This window comes from Rattus norvegicus, chromosome 19 (genome assembly GCF_021556685.1).
Source record: "Rattus norvegicus strain SHRSP/BbbUtx chromosome 19, alternate assembly SHRSP_T2T, whole genome shotgun sequence".
Lineage (NCBI taxonomy): Eukaryota > Metazoa > Chordata > Mammalia > Rodentia > Muridae > Rattus > Rattus norvegicus.
This window is the reverse complement of record NC_141552.1, coordinates 34,354,417-34,372,486: the sequence shown is the minus strand read 5'-3', so window position 1 is coordinate 34,372,486 and position 18,070 is coordinate 34,354,417. Positions and strand designations below refer to the sequence as shown.

The window sequence follows — 18,070 nt, the reverse complement described above, 5'->3', positions numbered from 1 at the left end:
AGATGATAGCGTGTGGTAGGCAAAACTAGCAAAAGAAGGCTTTGATGTTGGAGGTTTCATGAAATCTAGTCAGACATCAGGCACTGTCCAGGATCCTTCAGATTCTTCTCCTCCCGCGTAGCCTTAGTGTTAAAGTTGGAATGACATTGTGGTGATTTGAATATGCTTGGCCCAGGAAGTGGGACTATTAGGAGGTGTGACCTTTTGGAAGAAGTGTGTCACCATGGGGGTGAGCTTTAAGACCATCTTCCTAGCCACAAAGAAGACAGTGTCTGCCTTCCAATCAAGATGTAGAACTCTTGGCTCCTCCAGCACCATGCCTATCTAGACATTCCCACACTTCCTGCCTCGATGATAATAGACTGAACTTCTGAATCTATAAGCCAGCCCCAGTCAAATGTTGTCCTTTATAAGAGTTGCCTTGGTCATGGAGTCTCTTCACAGCAATGAAACCCTATCTAAGTCAGACATCCTGCACAATTCCAGTTCCCAGAAATAGGCTTAGAATCAAAGGTTGCTATCATTCCAAGTCTTCACTTACATAAGACAAGATGAAGTGGGCCTCCCAGAGATGACCTCCCATGTGGATTCATTCATATTCATTGGGTCCTATTTGGAATATGATCTCATGTGGGTTCCCACTGGGCAGGTATGACCTCTGCATTTGCCCCTGCAATCTTGACTGCAGCAAATATTCAGGCCCAGTTGTGAGCCTTCAAAATATTCCTGCCATAGGCTTTGTCTGCCACCATAGTAATATGAACTTGGGGTTCCAGAGAAGCTTCTGGAAGCCAACCAAGAGGGTACCCATCTGTTCTCTTGAGAGTATGTTCCCTTGTAAACCAAGGATGCTGGTCACTCACCAAATTCACTGTCCATTTACAGGTGTGACCTTAATTGATCTCTGAAGGGTTCTGATTATATTTAAAAATGTCACCAACATGTTAGGGTCACGTTGCAGAAGGTAGTCCCAAAGCATGGCACCAGGATGGGGTATGTTTCACTGTTGGAGTCCTCAGACTGAAAAGAACCAGAGTCATCCAAATTCAATTCAGGCAACATTTCTACATACTTGGGCTCAGAATCCAGGAAGTGAGTCATACAGCACAGCCCTTCTCCAGTGCCATCAGCCCAGATACAGTTTGGACTTTTTTGTGCCATGGCAGGGGCACATGCATTTGCATGATGCCTTTGTTCAAGTAGGAAATTGCTAAGGTGGCCATGGTAGGAGATGTTCTGCACTGTGGATGGGTGGATAGGCCTCAGAGATGAAGAGATCTTTACTCATCCTCCATCCTCAGCTCCCCTTCTCTATCTTGTTCATTCCCAGGATCTTGTGAAGGGTCTATCTTTTATTTCTGAAGGTAGCCTCCCAAACTATGTGCCTGCATCTGCTTGTACGCTCCTGTAATAGCTTTACCATGCAGCTGAGAGCTCTTGTCCTACATAATGTCACATGTCTCCCTCCTCAAGACCTACAGAGACTTCTCTTTCTTATGACAAAACTCAGATTCTGTTCTCTGGCCCACCTAAAGGGATTCCCTCATCTCTCCAACCTTGTCATCCATCACCCTGCCCCTGCCTTGTGTTCTACAAAATAGACCTTTTCTCTCTTTCAGCTATACCCCATGTTCATGTTCAACCACATTCCAACATTTGAGGCATGACGTTTTTCTTTCATTAAGCATTCTCCCTAGATTCCTTGTCTCCCAACTTGTCCTCTCTGTCCCTTACACAAGCCTTTTCCTGCTACCATCTGCTTCCTCATTGTGTCATCTTCATAAACGCTACCCACTGCCAACACATGGCACGAGCTTCCCTCTTCTCTCTTTGTGACCTTCTCTAGAGTGTATGCCTCTTTGGAGCTGTCCTGGCAGGCTTATCATGCTATCCCTTGTATACAGAGCTTCGAGTGTCAATCGGAAGACTCTGCGTGAATGTTTGTTGACAAAATGAGAGATCGGAGGCAGAGTGGGCCTCATGGATATCTCAGAAGTTCCTCTTGCCACGGATTACCATTTCATGTTACCAGGCAATTTCACTTACTATTACAACTGCAGGACTCCTTTTGACCATCACAGAGAGGTGGGAAGTGAGGCTGACTGGAATAAAGTTCTGAATGGGAATATGTATCATATCAGTCAGTGTTAGGGAGAACTCCCTGGATAATCACCTATCTTCTCAGCATCCTGTAGTCCCCCAGGGAAAGGCAGGTGATCAAGACACAACCCTCCAGGAAGTTACAGACTGCTGGGGCAGATACATACGTACACATTTCTCTGTGTTTTTGGTACAGTCAGAATGAGACAAAAAACCATAAAATATGAATAAGCCTTGGAAGGAGCAAAGAAACACTGGTACCTTGGCGACATCTGAAACAGTGACCTGCATCCCCTGCCAGCTGACATCAACAGGAGAACTTTAATTATATTGCTTAATTACACCAGAACACACCAGCATTTTTAATTTTTTTTAACAGTAATTCCCCGCTGGCCTCCTGATATTTGCCTTACATTATTGCCAAGCACTCGAGAGGAGTGACAAACAGGAAAGGGGTCTTAGTGTTTGGAGTCCTCAGTCCTGCTGTGTGTTATTTGCTTATATGGTTAGAGCTGGGGGAGGGCAGCCTCTTCATCTGTTTCTGGTGACCCGTGAGCCCAGCACTATCTGAGAAGTAGAGAGCAGAGACGCTGTGCCCAAGCACCATGCCTCCAACTGCACAAAATACTGGACTTTCGAACTGATCTCTCAAAAACTGTGTAGAGATTATAGCTCTGCTCTTTTCAAGGAGAGAGGAAACTGAGGCAGGATTGAACCTGTGACTTATTTGTCTACATATCAATCTTGTTAAAGAGATCCAATCTCTAAGTTCCAAGTCTTAAGCTTTGACCGCTAAGCAGGAGTTTCAAACTAAAATGCCCACATCTCTGCAAAACCCACACAATACACTGCCTAACTTCTTTACAAATATATGTTTCTTTCTGGTGGATTCAGGTCAGCATTAATTAACATTTCTAATTAAAACCACCACACATAATACTCCAATGTTTTCCATGAGTTACATTCCTCCAGACTCTGCACATGGTAGGTATGTTATTTCAGTGTTCCTCTCGAGATCTGATAACATTTTAAACAAATAGAATCAATAGGAACAAGTTAGAAATGTTCAGCCTTCTCTTCTCTAAGGCTAAGGTGAAGAACTGCGTTTTGGAGAAGCCACAGGCAAGAACATCATCCAGGTACGATGGACTGAAAGTTTTGTGCTAATTTGGGGAGTTGAAGTCATAGTCTCAGTGTGATGATATTTAAAAGGTGGGAACTTGGTGAGGTCATTGGGTTGTGAGAATAGAACCCTTTTTTACTGAAAGTAATACCTTAGTATGACGAAGCAAGAAAGGTCTTGCTAACCGCTCTTTTGCTGCTTAGTTTTTGTCAAACTGATTCAGAACTAGACATACTTGGGAAGAGGGAATCCCAATAGAGAAATTGCCTCCATTAGATTGGCTTTAGACATGTCTGTGGTGCATTTTCTAAGTTGCTAATTGATGTAGGAGGGTCCATCTGGCTGTGGCTGTTCCCTTCCTTGGCGAGTGGACCTGAGGTATATAAGAAATTTCTGAAGAAGTCAGAGGAAGCAGTCTAGTGAACAGGTTTCCTTTGTGGTTTCTATTTCAGTGCCTGCCTCCAGGTTTCTGATTCGAGTTCCCTCTCTGACGGTGGACTGTAGCCTTTAAGATGAAATGAATTCCTTTCTTCCCAAGTTGCTCTTGGTCACTGTGTTTATCACAGCAGCAAAGCAAACTAGAGCAGGCTTCTTGGCTTCTTCCCACCTTTTGAAGATCAAAATAATTTAATAACTTAATCATTCTGGACACCCTGATCTTGATTGGTTGCTGTTGAAACCCCAAAATCCTGGGACACTGGGTCATCCATAAATAATTTGGATTATAAATTATTATAAATTTATTATAAATTATTTATAATTTGGAGGGGAGGAGTGGTTGGGTAATGCCTTGTTACTTTTCTATCATTGTGAAGAGATACCATGGCCAAGGGAAATTATAGAAATGTTTGGGGAACTGCTTACTCTTTTTGAGGATTGGTCCATGATTATGGTGTTGGGGATCATGGAAACATGGTACTGGAAAACCCCAGGAGCTTTGCATCCTGATCCATAGGCAACAGGCAGAGAGAACAAGACTGGGGCTGGTGTGGGCTCCACGAGGCCATGCCTCCTCCAAAAAGGCCACATGTTTCAATCCTTCTCAAACAGAATACAAGAGAGGACATTGCAGCCACATGGCACAGAGAAACAAAACGCTCTATCTAAAAATTGGATGCATAGTCAAAGTGACTTTCAGCTAGCATTTCATCAGTCTGTTAGTCTATTTCCACACAGACCCCAAAGAGATCAAAAATTCTGTCTGACGTTTGACAACACCCATGGCATATAGATAGTCTTGTCTACAGTGGGATTTCCCAAAACTTCATCACTGAATGGCTTTCTCTGAATCTGTTTGTTTCATATTTTCACTTTAAATCGACACATTCTACTTAAATAAGTTTACTTGTAAAGGGAATTTCCCATTGTCCACAAGCATAAGCCAGAACATGTAAGTGCACACACTCATCCTCACAGTTTCCCTTTGCACCATTTCTTTTTCCCATGTTCAAAGCAGTCTGAAATAGCAAAGGAAAGTTCCAGAAATGAACAACTCCATCAGTTTTCAATTGCATGTCATTCAGAAGGGCATTCAGAAGAACAATTCTGTATCTTCTCCTTCTATTCTGCTTTAGGGTGTAAATTATCTCTTCTTATAGCACATCCACTCTGGGGTACTACTGACCCATTTACCACTTAGTACCACTGTATTAGTCAGGCTTCTCTAGATGAACAGAACTATAGAATGTATATTTATATATACATATATTATATAGGTAATACATACATACATACATACATGATTCACTAAAATAGTTTACAGGGTGTGGTCAAGCTAGTCCAGCCATGGCTGTATATCAGTGGACAATCCAAGAATCCAGTAGTTGTTCAGTCCACGATGCTGGATGTCTCAGCTGGTCTTCAGTATATGCTAGAATCTCAAAGAAGCAGGCACTAATGTCAGTGAGGAATGGACTTGACAGTGAGGGTGAGAGAAAACAGGCAAAGAGAGAGCAAGCCTCCTTCTTCTATGTCTTTTATGTAGGTGGCCAGCAGAAGGTGTGGCCCAGATTAAAGGTGGATCTTTCACCTCAAAAGCCCAGATTAGAAGTGGGCCCACTTCAAATACTTTAATTAAGAAAAACCAACGAGCTTTCACAGGTTTGCCCAGATGTTTGGGTTTTAGTTAATTGCAGATGTTGTCAAATTGACAACCAAGAATAGCCACCACAACCACCTTGGTTATCAGATCAGCTATTTCGATACTCCAATGCTCACCTACAGCACTGAATTGTATCATAGGACTTCAAGTGTTCGTTGAGGGTCTTGAGATATTCCCCATAGATATGGGGAAGCAACTGCACATAAACACCTACATAGTGTGCTAAATGGTCACTAAGAAATGTTGTGTTTCTCCAGCGACCAGCTCACCTGCTTTGGGTGGCCGGGGTACCACATTTGGAATACACTGGGCTTTGTTCTATCGCGACATTTCTACAGAGCATCGCCAGAACTTCGAAACTTTTAAATGACTTTAGTAATAATAGTAGTCTTGCCAGTTGTGGCTGTGTGTCATGTAGGATATGTTGAAGAGGCAAGAGAATCTGATTAGCTTGTTGGACAATTCATAACTGAAAGGTATTGTGATGATTAGAAAACCAAGCAGTAACTAGGAAGTAAAACAAAATGTGATATAGTTAACCTTACATCATTGCTGAGCTGGAGTGTGAGAGGGGTGCCTGTCTCCCCTCTCCTCCACTATGCAAATGCCTTAGGTCTTACAGATGCCCAGGGCGGCATATAGCTTCCTTAGTCCTCATGCTATAGGATGGCTATGGAGAAGCCCATCACCATAGTCCTTTGGGCCAGTTCTCCAACCCTGCCATTCTATGGCTGTGATGTGTGACTGTCCTTCCCTTCCTGTTACCTACAGTGTTTCCTTTGCTTTGGACTAGAATATTGAATCCCATGAAACAGAGCCAGAAACATCAGCAGCCAGCTTTAAAACTGTGTGGGCAATAGGAGTGACCTTAGACTCACAGAGGAACCTGGATAGTCACCCCGTGTTACACGGGGAGTCGCTTGTTGCGTCTGTGATTTGCTGGGGTTTCACTTCAGAGCATTCTCAGCAGGCATGTGTGTTTCCAACAGCTACCCAAACCTTGTGGTGCTTTCAAAGGCTATGAAGCCTTTAGGATTTGGGCTTAGCCTGGAAGAAGTAGGTATCTAAGAATGGACCTTTGAAAGTTAGATTTGCCCCAGGCTCCAGTCATCTTCTCTGCCTTCTGGTATTCTTTTCTGTGAGGAGAGTCTGTCATAGTCTTTGCCCCAGGTGGGCCGCTTCCCATCATGCCTTCCCCACTAAGATGGGCAACCTCCGAAGCCAGAAACCAAAGCAAATTCTCCTCCTTTCAGTAACATTCATTAGTTATTTTGTCATAGCAACAAGAAAGACGACTAATCAGGTTTGGATGTGGTTTGTCTCTTCCTGACCCATTATTTAATCCCCATTATAAGACAGAAGGAAGTGGCAGCAATGGGACCTTTAAGAGCTGATTAGGGCTGTGCCTTCACAAATGAACCAACCCTTTTATGTAATTCATATATTAATGGATTGATGTGTTAGTGGGTTATCTCAAGAGTGTGTCTGCAGTTAAACATTTTTTAAAAAGCCAGTTTGGATAGGATTCATGCATACAAATCTGGAGACAAACTTAGCATGGTTTGCCTTGAGGTGAATGTAACCTGCATTGGACTTTTCTACTGCAGTGGGAAGAAAGGGAGGCCTGCCTTGGTCTCTTGTTGTTAATGGCGCAATGCTGGGGACTGAGGGGTTTATTTGGGCTTACACTTCTGACCACAGTTGAGGACCCATACCTGGCTTGAAGATGGCCTTCTCTGGGTCAGAACCCTACGAAAGACAGGATTATTCGCTTCCAGATAGTGTAGCAGAGACTCAGCTGCTCTACACTGCCTTTTATGGCAAAACCATTCTTGAACCATTTCTTTCTTTTTTGTTTGTTTTTTTCTTGTCTCAAGTTTATTTGTAAACAGCACAGGACACTGGTCATCTGTACATAGTGTGTAGGTAGGTGTGTCACAGCCATCTGTCTGTCACACAGTCTGTCTTCACACTGGCAGGAGCCTTTTCTATGGGGCCTTCACAGGGTCCTGGGCACTTTTGGGAGCCTGGGCTGGAGCTGAAGCCTGGGCCTTAGCTGAATCTTTGGCCTCTGCCTTGGTTTGAACCTTGGGCTTTGGTTGACGGAGCCTATGACCCTTGGCCGTGTAGCTTCAAATCCTCTTCCCAAGCTTGGGGTAGTCGATGAAAGTCAGATGGCTGAGTTTGTGGCTGGAGCCCTTTGGCATCTTGGACTTGATGGCCTGAGGCTTCACAAGGGCCTTGATGGCCTCTGCTCGTGCACTCACTGCCTTGGCATTGTTGGCCTGCATCTTCTTCAGGCCTTTCTGGTTGTGCTTCTTGGCAAAGCGCATGTTCCTCAGAAACGCGAGGTCAGCCCCCTTAAGAGATTCATATCTTTGTGACCGGAGTTTTGTGATGCTATTTCTGTGCCATTTGCGGGACTGGTTGTGTGTGGTGTGGTTCTTAGACTTAGCCATGTCTGCATGGTAACCCACAGCTCCTGCAGCAGCTGGGACTAGAAGAGAAAGGTGTTGAACCATTTCCTAACCTATTCATCTGTCAATCTATTAGAATTTCTTGACCTGAAAGCCTCCTGCTCAAGGACTAGTTTTCATGGTACCAGAAGGCACTACGGAAGCTACCAAAGGAATGAATCAACTGACAGTCTTACACAGCTAAGATCCCCATGAACCCACAATGATCATGATGGACCAATAACATTAGCATGCGGTGGCGCCACACAGACCTCAGTAGTAACCAACAGCTCTAGAATTGGACTTGAGACCTGTTCATCAAGGTGAAAATAATGCTGTACCAGAAACATAGCTAAGTACCCCAGGCTAATGAAGTGATGAAATCTTGGAGAAGAACCTACAGCTACCACTTAACTAAACCAGGATAATCCCTACTACATTCTAAACATCTGTCCTTTTAACTACAGATCAGTGAAGTTCTCACCCTTTATCAAGAGAATTTCTCTTTCAACTGATGGAGATCGTTACGGAAAACTACAACTAATCCTTACCAATGCATTAGGATTGATAAGAGCCAGAGGACCAGGGAGTTTACCATGAAACTGTGTCTCCTGGTAATATCAGACACTACACCCGTAAAGTCTCACTAACATGACATCACACATGTAAACTCTCACTAGCATGACTGTGTATACATGAGCCGAGCCAAGACAACAGTCATGCTAAGGGAGGAGAAACAGCTTTTTCCAGGGACGAGCGCACCAACTGCTTATCCAATACCAGTTGTCAATACATTAGCTAATGGAACGATCCGGTTATATTTAGGAATATTTACACCTATACATACAATAATCAACAATTAATGATCAAGAGGGTCCAGGAATTTGAAAGGGAGCAAGGAGAAATATGTGGAAGGGTTTATTGCAAGGAAAGGAAGGAGAACGTGACATAATTATAATTAAAAAAATAAAAGAAGCAATAAATCAACAAAAAGTGAGGCAAATATATTTGAAAGAATAGTATGTTTCTTATACTATGATGCCAAATGTCCTGATGTCTCTATAATATTCTACATCCTTTTCAGTTAGTTTAAGTGTTTCACATTGTTTTTTTTTTTGTTTTTTGTTTTTTTCTTTTTTTTCGGAGCTGGGGACCGAACCCAGGGCCTTGCGCTTGCTAGGCAAGCGCTCTACCACTGAGCCAAATCCCCAGCCCCTTCACATTGTTTTTAAGTTTAAATTAGAAGTAAGCCATAAAGAAATTCCCACCCATCCCACTTGGCAGTATCTCATAGGGGATTAAATTCAAGTGCAAGTTCCAGTGGTCAACAAGAGCAAACTTCCCATCTGAATCAAATGTTGTGACCTATTGCCGTTCTAACTTGAGTAGGCTTTCACAGCACTGCCAATGGCCACAGCACCACCAATGACCACACCTCCACCACACAGTAGGACTCCTGCTTTCTCTGGCCCACTTCCAACGAGAACACTGAAGCACAGAGAAGTTGTGTGATGGCCCATAGTTACCAACTTGCTTAGTACGTAGCAAAATCAGGATTTGGCAGCCAACTGTAAAAGATCATGAGATACCGGTGTTGCCAAAGCAGGGTTCCACCCCTTATACAGACGAATGCCTAGCGGAACGCCTGCTGTAGTTTGAATCAACCATGCTACCCAAGGCTTGTATGTCAAAGGAATGGTCCCTCGCTGGGTGCTATTGAAGGTGTGGAATCTTTAAGAGGCAAGCCTAGTGAGAGGTCTTGAGATCACAGGGGAGATGCCCTCAAGGGAGACCTTAGGCCCAATCCCCTTTCTTTCACTTCCCAGTGAGTTTGCTTATCCACATACAACCAGTATGATATGCACCATGAAAGGCTCCCAAGTAACCAGCTGCGGGCTGGACCCTCCAAAACTGTGACCACAGATGAATGTGTTTTCCGTATCAGGTGGAAGCACTGCGAGGCTCTTCCCCATCCTCTCTGTGGGGTGTGCTCTCCCTGATTTTTGCAGATTGACAGACACCATTTAGCATTCCTTGTCTAGCTTCAACTTGGGCATGTGAACGATCCTCATGGCAGACCACTTAATCCACCCTGTTAACATTTTGCTAAGAAATTTTCATATTATTGATCTAATGTTTTGTTGAGGATCTTTTAAGGGTAGACCCTTTAGGGTGCCTTACGTTTCTCATGATGCCTGTGTAGCTCCTGTATCACCAGAGCGCCATCTTTATAGGACGAGCTGGGCAGCGTTCTTCCCTCTTTTGCGGTAAGTTGTGAAGGATGAGCATGGATTCACCCGGAAGCATCTGCTTCTAGGATTGTCTTTGTTGGGAGATTTTTAAATTCCTCAATTTCCTGTTAGGAACATGCTCATATTTTCTATTTCTTATTCAGTTGTAATGCGTGTTTCTAGGAACTTGTTCATTTTTGCTGCTGTCTAATTTCTTGGCATGTTGTCATTCATAATTTCTCCCAGAATCCTTTTCTACTAGCCCTGCAAGATCAATAACAGCAGTCTCATGCTCATTTCTGACTTCAGTAATTTGAATTTTATCTAGATGGTCAATCTTACTTGTCAATTGTACTGATTTTTTTAAATGGATAATATTTATTTTCTACCATCCCCAACATTTGAAGTATATTCTCTCATTTGGTCTCAAACACCTCAAAGAGATAAATACAGTTGGCCTTTCTCATCAGGAAATGCCACATCTTCAGATGAAACCAACTGCAGATTAAAAATATTTTTTAAAATGATACATCTGTTAAAAAGACTTTGTGTGTGTGTGTGTGTGTGTGTGTGTGTGTGTGTGATTATTCCCTAAATAGCACAGTATGACAACTATTTATATAATGATTGCATTTTATTAAGTATTAGAAGTAGCTTCTGTAAGCTGCATGGGAGCTTGTTCAAAATTTGTAAGCTACTACTGTGCCATTTTATATAAAGGACCGAGCATCTAAACATTCACATCCATAAGGAACCCAGCAACAGACCCCTGTGGATAAGGGGCAACTGTATCTCCATTGTAAAGATATAAATGGCTCTAAGTAGCTTAAGCCACTTATTCTGGGATCCAGAAGTAGTAGCCATGAAGCAAGGAGCAGAGCACAGACGTCTCAACAACTGGTTATCCATATCCAGCTTTCACCCTCAGCGCTATAAAGACAGGGAGATAGCTGTGGTTTCATGTCTGGCTACTTGGTTATTGGGCAAAAGGAGCCTGTGTCTAAAGGCTGTGTCCCTGAGTCAGAAGCCTTCTCATTCTCCTCTCTCCTGGCACCCACTCTAGCTGTGAGGCCACCAGGCTCCATGCCCAGTACAGAGCCTGCTCCTGTAGCTTTGGGTCTCTCAATTTTCTGGCAAGCAGACTTGTCTAAAGGGTCCAGGAACTTGAGTGAGAGGAGACACTTTCTCCCCTCCACCTTTGAGGAACAGTCCGGGAAAGGGAGAGAAGGCCTTAGTGTGGAGAGCTGAGGCTCAAAAAGGAACCAGTGTGGCAAGCAGGCAGGGCTCAAGGGTGCTGGGCTGACTTCTGTATGCCTCGTGTGGACAGACCTTTGTCAACTGGAGTCCAGTCTGGCACCACCTGATTATATACAAGACCGCTCCATCAAAATTCCCCTTTTGTGGGAGCCCCTGCTGGACCCCAAGGGTAGGCTTCCCACCTGTGTGGGTACATGCCTCTCCCTGAGATGAGCTGCTTGGGTGTGTGTGTTAATCATCTCTGCCTTCTAGAGCCTCGCCCACAGCCTGGCCCTAAGTAAGGCTTTAATAACTGTCTATCTGTGAATGGGTAGACTCCGCTCTGCCTCGGCTTGCTCATCTGTGAAGCAGGGATCATAATGGCATCGACTTCGTGGCCTTTACTGTGAAAGGTCAATGATCTTTTCAAAGTGACAGCTTTTGTTTTCATTCTTGACGCTGTTTTTCGAGACTCTGCTTGATCTCTCTATCCTAATCTGATTCCTGATTCCATTCTGGGTTTAGTTTGCCCTTATTTCTCCAGTCTCTTAAAGTTAACATTTAAGGCATTGATTCATGATATCCTCTTTTTACTGAGGATGTGTTTTTTAATTCTTCATTTATTATTTGTAATCGGCAAATTCTATATCTATGGAGTACAATATGGTGTTTTGAGGCATGCTTTACTCGTGAAGTTATTAAGTTAATTGACAAACCCATTGTTTTACATAGCTACTGCTTGTAGTGATAAAATATTTACACTCTGATTTTCATGTGATTTTAAAATATTTGGGGCATTATTAATTATGATAGTCACATATGGCTAAGAATATCCCTTTAAAACCACTTTTTCTGCAACCCGTGATTTTGGATTCTTCCACTTTTCATCTCGTTAATTTCAAATTTTTTTTTACCTCCTCCTGTGACTTTTCTTTGGCCCATTGGTTATTCCAAGAGTGCATTGTTTTGTTTCCATAGTCTTGTGGTTTTATTATTATCATTATTCTCTCATACAATACATTTCTGACTGTAGCCTACCCTCCCTCCCAGTTCCTTTCCCCCACTTCCGTCTCCTCCAGATCCTCCATTTCCCTTCAGAAGAGAGCAGGCCTCCCAGGAATTTCAATTAGACCTGGCGTAACAAGTTACAATAAGACTAGGTACAAACCCACATATCAAGACTGGATGAGTCTGCCAAGTAGGAAGAAAAGGGCCCCAAGAGCAGGTAAATGCATCAGAGACAGCCCCACTGCCAGTGCTAGGAGTCCCACAAAAACCCCAAGATAAATGCTGCAGTGCCTATACAGAGGACCCAGCACAGACCCATGCAGGCTCCATGGTTTCCCCTTCAGTCTCTGAGCTCCTATGAGCCCTGTGTAGTTGATTCTTCAGGCTGTGTTCTCTTGGTGTCATTTGTTAAATTTCATTTTTTTTTTAAACTTTCCCTTGTGACTTTTCTTTGGTTTGTTGGTTATTCCAGAAAGCCTTGTTTTGTTTTCACAGTCTTTGGAATTTCGGCTGAGTTTTTAATTCTTGCTAGAGGAAGTGCTTTCATACTCCTCTCAGTCTATAGGTGAAATGCTCTCAGAGGTTCAGGTGTTTGAAAGCTTGGTCCCCAGCTAGTTTGAGAAGGTTGCTAGAAGAAGTGGGTCAAAGGGGATGGATATCGAGGCCGTATAGCATGGTCCTACTATGTGTTCTTTATAGCACAGTCATACTACGTGTTTTTTCTCAGGGTCACCAACCAGCCCCCTGCTCCCTCCACCACACGTTGGCTGCCTGTGACCATGATGGAATATGTCCCTTTGGAACTCTAAGCTAAAACAGACCCTTGCTCCTTAAGCTGCTTTTGAACACTTGGTCCCATTGGTAGCACTGTTTCAGGAGGTGTGCAGTCCAGGAGGAAGCATGTTACTGTGGGGTGGGGTAGGGTAGCCTTGGCCTTCTTCCAGTTCACTTCCTGCTTTGTGTGCACAGCACATGATGCTGTGTGATCTCTTAGCTCCCTGTTTGGACTGGCTGTGGCCACGCCTCCCCCACCAGCTCAGAGTTTCTCTCTGAAACTGGGAGCTAAAATATAGCTTCTTCCCTATGTTGCTTCAGATTCTGGTGTTTTGTCATAGCAGCAAAAAGTAACTACTACAGTAGTCTATCGTGGCAATGAGAAAGTAACGAAGGGCAATGTGATTTCATTCTTTCAAATTGTTTTGAGAATTGTTTTGTGGAACAAAATATAGTTTATTCTTCTTCCATGTATGTAAAAAAATGTATGTTCTGCTACTGTGGGGTACAGTGTTCTGTGGGTGTGTATTAGTTCTACGGATAGTCCTTGACTTTAAAGGCTTTTCTTTTATCTACGATGGTATAAAAGCAATAGGCACTGAGTAGACACTGCGCTGTAAATCCTGAGCTTTTTCCAGGCAAGCAGCACGGAAACCAATTCTGATTTTTATTTTCACTGTAGTATGTAATAAACTACACGTTAGATATAAAACTCTTTCAAAATGGGCTTTGTGTGAGATCATTTTGCTCAATTCTGTGCTAATGTCTTGAGGACACTTACAGCAGGGTGGCCTAAGTAAAGACATTTGCCAGGCTAAACACACATTGCATGCACTTTTTTGGAGCTAGGGTCTCATGTGGCTCAGGGTGGTCCTGAACCTTGAACTCCTGATCCTCTTGCTTTCACCACAAGGGCTGGGGTGACAAGTGTGCGGCACTATGCCGAGTTTAATGACTCACCGGGTCTCGAACCTATGGCTCTGTGCCTGATGAGCAAGCACTCTACGACTGAGCTATGCCTCAAACCCATAAAATGCGTTTTCAAATTTAAAACAAGCTTAACCTATGATAGGTTCTTGAGGATATAATCATGTCTTAACTTAAGAACATCTGCATGGGTTTATCATGTTGTCAAGTCTACTGTTTGCTTGACGGTCTTCTGCCCAATTGCCCATAACTGTAAGCAAAGTGTCAGATGCCCCAGTGGGGTCATCTACTCCTGCTTTTCCCTGTCAGTGTTTCCTCTCTGTACTTTGGAGATCTGTTGTTAAAGGTATATATGTTTTAATTGTTGTGTATTCTGGCCATAATGACTCATCACAGCATATCCTTTTCATTGTGTCCTAGAAGAATAAGCTGGTTTGCCCTTATTCTTGCCAGTAGACATGTGATGGGGGTGGTGGTGGTGGTGGTGCAATTATGGTGGTGGTGGTGGCAGTGGTGGTGGTAGTGGTGGTGGTGGTGGTGGTGGTGGTGGAGGTGGTGGTGGTGGTGGTGCAGTTATGGTGGTGGTGGTGGCAGTGGTGGTTATGGTGGTGGTGGTAGTGGTGGTGGTTGTGTGTATTTGCTATTGATCCTAATCAATCTCAGCCTCTTCCCCCTCCTTCTCCCTCTCTTATCTTTCTCTTACTTTCAACCTACTTGTGTGTTTGAATCTAAGTCTTTATGAGATGGCACATACTTAGATAATTTCCTTTTTTCTATTATTGTATATTTTTAACTTTATTGTTTTATTATTTAAGACTTTTATTAACGGGTGCTTGAAGTTTGTTGACTTCTTTGAAAAAAAATCAAGGTGTAAACTTTATTACAAATTAAAAATGAAGTTCTTAAAAACCTCAACTTGACCAGATATGAAACAATTTAAAAACTGTTAAAGATGTATTGAGAAAAAACAGGCCTTTTGTTTCTTAAAAAAACATGTTTGTCATTACCAAAAAGAGACATCTTTAGGTTAAAAAAAAAAACAAAAAACAAAAACAAAAAACCAAAAAAACCAAAAAACCCTTTGCTGCATAGATAATGCAGATAGCTCTAGTGGATCTGGTCAATGGGCCAAAAGCAAGCACTTAAGGTCTTCAGCTCCAATCTTTGTTCCTTCCTTATTGCTGGAATTTCATAATCATTCTTCTTGTTGGATGACCAAAACGGATGATGGAAGAGATGGTGAGCCCACATTTATTCAGCCTGGCAATCCTCAGTGGACAAATTCTCAGCTGGTGGATCAGCTGCTTTTGTCTCCTTGCCATCTTGTGGTTTAGGGTTCTCTGGGTGTCTGCATCAGTGATTGAAGTTGCAACGATACCAATGTTGAGGTGACTGCTGACCTTGAGTCTCATCTCCTTGATTTTCTTTATCCTCTTCATTGCCATTCTCTAGGTTGTCTTTGGCCAGAAGAGCCCCTGTGAAATCGTGGTCTGTAACCCCAATACATATTCTGTCTTACTGGTCTACCTTGCTTTCTTGCACCCTGGTGGTCAGCACCCTCCATCATATCTCCTTGCACAAGAGGGTTGGAATACTGTGGTCGATGTGCACAGGGCCTCTGCATGTAGTAAGGTGGGAACTTTCACCTGCGATAGGGACAGTGTTGTTGGTCCTGGCCTTCAGGAGCACTTTCTGATCCCTTGTTCTTTTCCCCACTCGCACTATTCTGGTAATTTTGCTGGTAATTGTGTGGAGGACCCTTATAACATGGACAGCATCCATACTAATAATAATACGGTCTGCTGTATATTTACTGCCTTGAACTATAACTCCACCAGGGCCTGTACCATTTGCTGCCTCCGCACCCTTTTCTCCTTCAACTCCACAGTCTCTCCATCTCCTACACTGTGAAGGTACTTCCTGGGGGTTGTTCTTCTTTATGACAGTCTGGTGTACAAAGGTGTCTTCCTTGGTGTCATTCCTATTGATGAAAACGTAGCCATTCCTTACATTAAACCATGTTACTATTCCCAAAACCTTCATGGCAATGACCTTCTTGTCCCTGCTGGTGGGCGCTGTAATGTGAGGTTGCCTGGCCACCACTACCCACACTGCTGCCCGTGGAACTGGGCTTGGTGTCAACCGGCACTGAGGGCAGCAAGGGGGTGGCTGGTGGCTGCTGGATCTCAGCCTCTTTGCTCATGGTTGCAGTGATGGTGGCTGGGACAGTGGTGACGGCTGTGGCTCCTCCCTGGTGTGATGATGACTAGGTCATAGGTGGCGGTGGGGCTCTCAGAACTCTCTGGGGTCAGCTCTCTGCTCCCCTCTACCAATTGAACTTGATTTACACTTTAAATGCTATCCCCCTGCCCTGTTTTCCAGAAACTCACTGTCACATCCCCCTTCTCCCTGCTTCTGTGAGGGTGTTTCCCCACCCACCCACCTTTTCCCTCCTATCCTGACATTCCCCTACAATGGGGCATCAAGCCTTAACAGGACCAAGGGCTTCTCCTCCCATTGATGCCTAACAAGGCCATCCTCTGCTACATATGTGGCCGGAGCCATAGGTCCATCCCTATGTACTCTTGGGATGGTTGTTTAGTCCCTGGGAGCTCTGGTTGGTCAGAATGTAGAAGAATGCAAATTGATTCATTTTTATCTCCTTGAACAAAGCTCAAGTTCAAGTGGATCAACGACCTTTACATAAAACTTGATACACTGAGACTAAAAGAAGAAAAAGTGGGGAAGAGCCTCAAACACATGGGCACAGGGGAAAATTTCCGAACAAAACACCAATGGCTTATGCTCTAAGATCAAGAATCGACAATGGGACCTTATAAACTTGTAAAGCTTCTGTAAGGCAAAGGACATTGTCATTAAAACAAAACGGCAATTGGGGAAAGATCTTTGCCAATCATACATCTGATAGAGGGCTAGTATCCAAAATATACAAAGAACTCATGAAGTTAGACCCCAGAGAGCCAAATAAGAAATGGGGTACAGAGCTAAACAAAAAATTCTCAACTGAGGAATATTGAATGGCTGAGATGACTTCTTTTTAATGCAAGAGGCCAGTGTTGTCATTTTGATTAGATGAGTTCACCATATGGGCTTTACGAGGGACAAATGACCGTGATTTCATTCATTTGTGTGTGGGGGCCATGCCGTCTATTGTGCAATATTTGAGTTAATAATTGTGAAATTTGAACACTATGATGTGGCAGCTTTGAAGAATGAGCAAGCATGTTTCAGTTCACTGTACTCATTCATTTGGTCTGTGTCCTTTATGATGTGCAGCCTCTGACATCTCTGCCCATCGGCTTAGTGGCCAAAGCCTGAAACCAAAATATTTGGTGGCCTTTGTGTGTATTGGTTATGCCTTCAGCAAATAGCCAGGAAAGCTCATGCATTGCCTCGGCCTTCCTCCCCACTGTAGGAGAGGTCAGTCAAGGTCAGTCAGAGATGAAGGCTTTCAAGTATTTGTATTTCTGACCCACGCCTGTTCACTGGGAAAGAACCCGGCCTTCCAAATTACCAGAGGAGGTCTCAGGCTTTGAAGCACAGATTCTCCAAGCACCTCACCCTCCAGCTTCTCCTCCTCCCCACCTGTGGTGAGTCTAGACCCCACCCCAGCTCTTACTCATTGTCTCATGCATCAGCAGCTAAAATATTTGCCCTTGTACTGAAAAATGTCCCACATGGCTCTTGGAGGCCCATGTGCATCTAAAGCACATGATGGATGAGCACTTGAGCAGACCGCTACAGAATCAGATCATTTCAAACTGATAATTAGAATTATTGAGCCTGTCTCTGCTTCTCTTGGGCTGGGACTGAGGATGGGAGGTTTACTTTCTAGTTCTGAGCTAAGTGGTGAGGGATGCACCGATAGCAGCTAAACCCCAACGGCACCCACAGCTATTTTCTTGACATGCTTTTCCTGGATTGCTGCAAGGTTTTGTTTATAGTTTAAGTGTTACCAGTAGATCCTGCCTATTTTTGCTAGGTTTTTTTCCCTGCTTCACCCAGAGGCAGATTTTTAGGAACTCTCACTAACCATGGTTGCTGATGCTACTCCACTACAGAAGTGTTGCGCTACTTTGCACACTATCAACTC

At 43.7% G+C, this 18,070-nt stretch overlaps 3 pseudogenes; all 3 read right to left on the bottom strand.

Moving 5' to 3' along the window:
- Positions 1-458: 458 nt before the first annotated feature.
- On the bottom strand, positions 459-1,223 carry Glul-ps2 (glutamate-ammonia ligase, pseudogene 2; annotated as a pseudogene).
- Positions 1,224-7,312: 6,089 nt separating this feature from the next.
- On the bottom strand, positions 7,313-7,783 carry LOC108348966 (60S ribosomal protein L29 pseudogene; annotated as a pseudogene).
- On the bottom strand, positions 14,758-16,280 carry Ybx1-ps23 (Y box binding protein 1, pseudogene 23; annotated as a pseudogene).